This window comes from Dendrobates tinctorius, unplaced genomic scaffold (genome assembly GCF_039654945.1).
Source record: "Dendrobates tinctorius isolate UK_male_01 unplaced genomic scaffold, ASM3965494v1 ptg000086l, whole genome shotgun sequence".
NCBI lineage: Eukaryota > Metazoa > Chordata > Amphibia > Anura > Dendrobatidae > Dendrobates > Dendrobates tinctorius.
In genome coordinates, this window is record NW_027361754.1 from 65,130,364 (window position 1) to 65,137,395 (window position 7,032).

The following is a 7,032-nucleotide window of genomic DNA, read 5'->3' on the forward strand; positions in this document are numbered from 1 at the left end:
TGCTGTGTTTTTGCACTTACTCATTGTTTTCTATGAGAGAAAAAACGCTTAGGCTATGTGCACATGTAGTTTTGAGAGCTGCGGATTTCTCCCCACGGATTTGTAAAAATCCGCAGGTCAAAAGTCCTGCGGTTTACCTGCGGATTGCCCTGCGGTTTCACACCTCACAATGCATAAGGTGTGAAACCGCAGCGGAATCCGCACAAAGAATTGACATGCTGCGGATTGTAACCCGCGGAAAAATCCGCAGCATCTGCACAGCGGTTTCGGTTTTACCATTAAAAACAATAGTACTGTGCAACGCAGCTAAATCTGCTGCGGACCCGCAGGGCCAGAAACAGTGCGGATCCGCAGCATAATCCGCACCGTGTGCACATAGCCTTAAGTGACATGCTGCAGTTTGCAAAAACACGACAGTTTTCCAAATCAGTTAATAAAAAAAACAATATGTATGCGTGAGATTTCTGAAACCTCATAGCTTTTGCTTGTGCTGCAAAACGCAGCTTAAAATTTGCATAAAAAATCAGCAAAAAAAAAGGCGACAAAAATGCAACGTGTGAAGATACTCTAAGGCTACGTTCTCGTGATTTTTTATTTTTTTTTTCATTTAATTCATTACATTTTTTGAGACCCGTAACCGTAACATTTTCATTTTTTATTTTTCCATTAATGGAGTTGTGTGAGGTCTTGGTTTTTCGTGGCCGGAGCTGACGTTATTATTAATATCATCTTAGGGTACATGGGAAAGTTTGATATCTTTTTATTACATTTTTGAAGCTCAGTCGCCACAGAGGTACTGCACCTTCTCCTAAGGTGTAGTGCCCCACCGCCTAGGTAAGTTGGGAACTCCTTTCCACACTCCAACACCTGCATCCCACACACAGGATTGTTCAGTAGGTCCACCTAGCAGCTTCAGGCTGGGAGAAGCAGATCACCCTTCATGGAACCCTGCTTCGTAACACGAGATGTGCTGGGAGGTGGGTGGAGTTAGTATAAAAGAGGGGCAAAGTTTAGAATTGTAGGTCAGTCTGACGGGAGGTCAGGCGAGAAGGAGTTCAGTTTAGAAAGAGTGCTGCAGCTGCCTCAGTGATCTGAGCCAGCTGGCACGGGAAAGAGAAGAGAAAGAGAAAGATGTAGACCTGCAACCTAAGCTTCCATAAGAGAGAGAAGGAACATCGCGGAACGAAGGAGTAGGAGAACAGAGAGGAGTTGTGGGTTGGAAGAGGAACCCTGCCTATAGGTTCTCAGCGCAAGGCCAGGGCCCGGTCCCCGAGGTTGTATGGACACTTATGGTTCTGCAGCAGACACCGGTGGAGTAGTTGGCTGTAAATGCATTACTCCCAAAGACTTGGGACACAACAGCAACTGGATAGAGAGCCAGGACTTCTGAGAAGGGAGTCCCCGATAGAGGCTACAGCTGTCTGTCATACAAGTGAGGTTCTATGAACATCTGACAGGAGGAATTCCAGAGAACTACGGTACTGGAGTTCTTCACACTAAAAGGCGCAATAGAGGAGTCGTTCAGGAAAGGAACATGTTGGTGGAGTGTTGGAGAGGAGAGCCCTGACTTGCCCGGGAGGTTGATTGAGTCTCTACCCCGGAGGACACGGCACGGAGGCAGGCACCAGTGGGTACCACGAACTGTGAGTAAAGCGTTGAAACTACAAGCCCTGGTGTCCTCCATTCATTCGTCGCTAACACCTCCAGCACCGCTACATCTGGGTAACAGCATCTAAACCATTCTGCGCCTCTCCTCGTCTATTGCACCTACACTGCCCTGGGACTACAGCTTCACCTGTGGGGAGCCATACCATCTCTGCTGCACCACACCATCAGTCCCAGCGGATCTGCATGCAGCGTTGGCTTACCATCTCCCTTGCCAAACACCACGGGTGGCGTCACGAACTATTCAAATAAACTTTAACACTAGAGTTGAGCGACTCTTTGGTTTTTTAGGGTCGAGTTTCGTTTCGTGAAACCCGACTTTTCCAAAAGTCGGGTTGAGCAAGATCGTCCGATTATAGGGAAAAGTCGGGGTCGTCCCGAAACACGAAACCCAATGTAAGTCAATGGGGAATAAAAGTCGGCAGTGAGAGAAGGACAGGAAACACACCTACAGTGCCCATTTGAATGCCAAAAGCATCAATTCTTCTTACTTAAGCTTGTCAACCTTAATTAACTTCATAATACAAGTTACGCACTGAAAAATGGGGGTTATTTGGCTAAAGTTGTGGGGGGGTAGGGCTGGCTCCAGGTTTTCATGTGCCCTGGGCGAAAGAGCGCCCCTTTAGCACATACCACAACTCATCATGCTCCGATACGGCAGAGAAATAGCGGTATAGTACAATGAAAAATACTTCACTTTTTACATCTCATGACGAGGCCCATCTATTTCTCCATACAGAATCATTGGTCCCATATAATGTTTGAAACAGTATATGATGAGCTCCACATAATGCTACAGTATATGTTGGTCCCCATGGATGAAGCTCCACTGTGTTATGGGCCCAAATAATGCTCCAAACATAATGGGCCCCATTTCTAATGCTCTAGTGTATAATGGGCCCTGTAAATGCTGCTCCAGTGTCTGATGTCCACCTTTGGAATGTTCCAGTGTATGGTGGGCCCCATCTATCATTCTCCAGAGTATAGTGCTCCCCAAAAATTGCTGTCCCAACATTGAAAACAATCAAATAAGTCTCCTCGCTAGGGAATCCCTGTACTAGTCTGGACTCCTCGTCGTCCCCATCTTCCACCTCACTGCACAGTATTTCAACCTTGCAAGTGCTGTGATCCTGAGCAAGCAGGGGGGGCCCACTCGTTGGCGACGGCACTGGCACAGGGCCCCTGATAGTACGGTGGTGTGTCTGATGGCGGGTGGGCCGAACCTGCACTTTCATCTGCAGCTTCCTCTTTGTCACCGTGTAAGATGGAACTGTATATGGGAAGGGTAACCTGAGTTTCATCAGGGTCAGATTCAGGCCGTGTAGCGTGCGAGGGGAATGTAGTGGTCTGGGTCAATGTACCAGCAGATTCATCGAGCAGTGGCTGGGCATCAGTGCACTTGTGTCCCCCCCAGGAGTACGGTCGCCACAGTGGCATTACCTTCCTCCTAGGGAGTGTGATGTCATGCTTGGGAGCAACGAAGGATCTCTCTAGCAGGTTAACTGATTGGGCGGCGTTATTCCCACGAGTCATGACCCTCCAAACAGCGTTCATGAAGGCAAAGTGTTTGTTTTACGTGGGCAGTATGGTTGCAAAGCTGAACCTTAAAGGAATGTCCAGAAGGGCACCACCAGGAGTGGAGCCTACGGTTTAATTCGACTCCACTTGGGAAACCTCAACCATGCCAGCTACAGAAAAGATGCACACATTGCAAGCTTAATTCCGTTAACGAACGAGACTCCGTCATGCCCCGCGGTCCGAGTCCGGCTTACTAGAGGGACACGTGAGGCTCTGGCACATGAGATTGGCCAATAACTGGTTTGTCATGCCCTTACATGTCCGTGGCTGCATGTGCGCTACACTGAAAAGGCCAGCGTTTGTCGCTTACAGGTGCAGATAACCCGCTGAACAACGTTAGTGATGGGGATCTGTGATTACAATTATTACCCGCGAACGATGATTTCCCAGTAAGTGCAGGTCAACCGCAGTTCCGGAATTAGGCCTAACCGTCATTCCTGAAAAAATGAAAAACTTACGTGTGCAAACCACAGGTGCTGTAGCTTGCTTAACAGCTCGCCAGCCGTTCTCACGCCCAGTATGGGTTACACGTGATTGCACAAAGGTGAGAAAGGGTACCGTATCCCCAGATAACATGTATGGATAGCGTACACATTCAAAATATATGTCTATACATCAGGAGGCAGGCTCAGACGGTGTTAGGCCCAGTATGGATTGCACGTGATTGCACAAAGGTTAGAAAGGGTACCGTATCCCCAGATAACATGTATGGATAGCGTACACATTCAAAATATATGTCTATACATCAGGAGGCAGGCTCAGACGGTGTTAGGCCCAGTATGGATTGCACGTGATTGCACAAAGGTTAGAAAGGGTACCGTATCCCCGGATAACATGTATGGATAGCATAGTGTACACATTCAAAATATATGTCTATACATCAGGAGGCAGGCTCAGACGGTGTTAGGCCCAGTATGGATTGCACGTGATTGCACAAAGGTTAGAAAGGGTACCGTATCCCCAGATAACATGTATGGATAGCGTACACATTCAAAATATATGTCTATACATCAGGAGGCAGGCTCAGACGGTGTTAGGCCCAGTATGGATTGCACGTGATTGCACAAAGGTTAGAAAGGGTACCGTATCCCCAGATAACATGTATGGATAGCGTACACATTCAAAATATATGTCTATACATCAGGAGGCAGGCTCAGACGGTGTCAGGCACAGTATGGATTTGACGGCCCAGATTACACAGCGGAGGAGCAGGGAGAGGTAAAGATTGCAAATGCTGGGGCCCTGCCCAAGCAAGGGGGGCCCACTCGTGGGCGTCGGTACTGGCACTGGGCCCCTCATAGTACAGCGGTGTGTCTGACGGCGGGTGTGCACCACCACCCTCAGAGACACTTGATTGCACTATGAGGGACCCTGTGCCAGTGCCCGCGCCCAAGAGTCGGCCTACCCACCTGTCCAGGGCAACGGCACTCGCACGGTGTCGTGCGCTAGGTGGTGACCCCGGCCATGGGGGGGGAGGCAGCACAGTTAGGGAGTTTTAGAAAGTGGCATATGTTGATGTTGGACATTCAGCTGATGCAAAAGGCGAAATAGGTGAAGTCCCAGGAAGAGGTGGACCAAAGCAAGCCATTTTTCTGTCACCCTATGTGTCATCAGGGGAAGGTGGGACAAAATCCTTGGAAACCCATGCATGGTTCATTTTAATGAAGGTTAGATCATCCACATTTTTTCTGTCAGGATTGATCCAGCTGTACTGAAGACTCTTTCCGATAGCACACTTGCAGCTGGGCAAGCGAGCTCCCGTAAGGCATATTGGGCCAATTCAGGCCAGGTGTCCAGTTTAGCGGCCCAATAGTCAAAGGGGAATGACCTGTGTGGGAGAACATCGATATGGGAGGAAAAGTAGTTTGTAACCATAGTTGACAACTGCTGTCTCCTGTCACTTTCCATCGATGCAGTATTACCAGTTGTGTGAGCGGTATTTGAAAAATCAGTCCACAACATTGTCATGAAACGCCTGTCTCCAACGCCACTTCTGCTGTGTGCACCACGAACAACTCTGCCAAGCTGCCCCCGGCCCGTACGGCTCGTGTGAGAACCATCACCGCTGCTGTGTGCTGGGAATGCCTCAAGCAACCGATTTACCAGAGTTGCTTGTTTATTAGCCAATATTAGGTCAAGGTTCTCCTGTGGCATGATGTTTTGTAATTTGCCTTTATAGCGTGGATCCAGGATGCTGGCCAACCAGTAGTCGTCATCGTTCATCATTTTGGCAATGCGGGGGTCCCTTTTTAGGATCTGCAAGGCATAATCTGACATGTGGGCCAATGTTCCCGGTGTCAATGATGCACTGCGAGTGCTGGTTGGAGGAGCACTTTCTGGCAAATCCACATCCCTCCAGTCACGCACAAACCCTGTACCAGACCTTGCCACGCCAACATTTTCACTTGCCCCACGAGATGCATCCTCCTCCCCTAAGTAATCATCCCCATCATCATCCTCCTCCTCTTCTTCCTCCACCTCGTCCAGGAGAGGTCCCTGAGCAGACAATGGCTGAATGTCATCAAGGATTCCCTCCTCCTCTTCCTCCTCATCAACATTGGCTGCAGACGCCTGCTCCTTAAGGTGCGTCAAAGTTTGCATGAGCAGACGCATAAGTGGGATGCTCATGCTTAGGATGGCGTCGTCTGCGCTTACCAGCCGTGTGCATTCCTCAAAACACTGAAGGACTTTACAGAGGTCTTTCAGCTTCGACCACTGCACACCTGTCAACTCCATGTCTGCTCTCAAAGTGCCTGGCCGTGTATCCTCCCACAAATGCATTATGGCCTGCCTCTGCTCGCACAGCCGCTCCACCATGTGCAGGGTGGAGTTCCACCTTGTTGCAATGTCGATAATGAGGCGGTGGTTGGGAAGGTGGAGCAATCGCTGCAGCTTCTGCATACGAACGGAGTGTACAGGCGACCGGCGGATGTGCGCGCACAGTCTTCGCACCTTCTGGAGCAGGGCTGTTAACTCCGGATAATTTTTGAGGAAGCACTGCACCACCAGGTTCAAGGTGTGAGCCAAGCAAGGTATGTGGCTGAGTTTTGAAAGGGCTATGGCTGCCACAAAATTACGGCCGTTATCACTAACTACCTTGCCTACCTCAAGATGTACACTACCCAGCCATGACTCAGTTTGTCGCTTCAAGTACTCGGCCAGTACCTCGGCGGTGTGTCTGTTGCCCAAACACATCATCTGCAACACAGCCTGCTGACGCTTTCCACTAGCTGCTCGATAGGGGGACACATCGTGTGCAACAGTGGCAGCTGCAGATGGAGTGCTCGTACGACTGCGCTCTGTGGACGAGCTTTCGCTTCTGGAGGAGGAGGAGGAGGGTCGAACGCCTACAGCCAACTGTTTCCTATACCGTGGGCTAGGCAGCACTGTCCCACCACCGCTGTCCCCTGTGGACCCTGCATCCACCACATTAACCCAGTGCGCAGTGATGGACACGTAACGGCCCTGGCCATGCCGACTGGACCATGCATCAGTTGTGAGGTGCACCTTTCCGCTCACTGACTGCTTGAGTGCATGGACAATGCGGTCTTTCACATGATGGTGGAGGGCTGGGATGGCTTTGCGAGAGAAGTGGCGACTGGGTAGGTCATAGCGTGGTACTGCATAGGCCATGAGTTCGCGAAAAGCTGCCCTTTCCACCAACCGAAAGGGCATCATCTCAAACGAGATTAGTTTGGCAATGTGGGCGTTCAAACCCAGTGTACGCGGATGAGAGACTGAGTACTTTCTTGACCTACTCATAGTGTCTGGGAGGGTGAGCTGGACTTG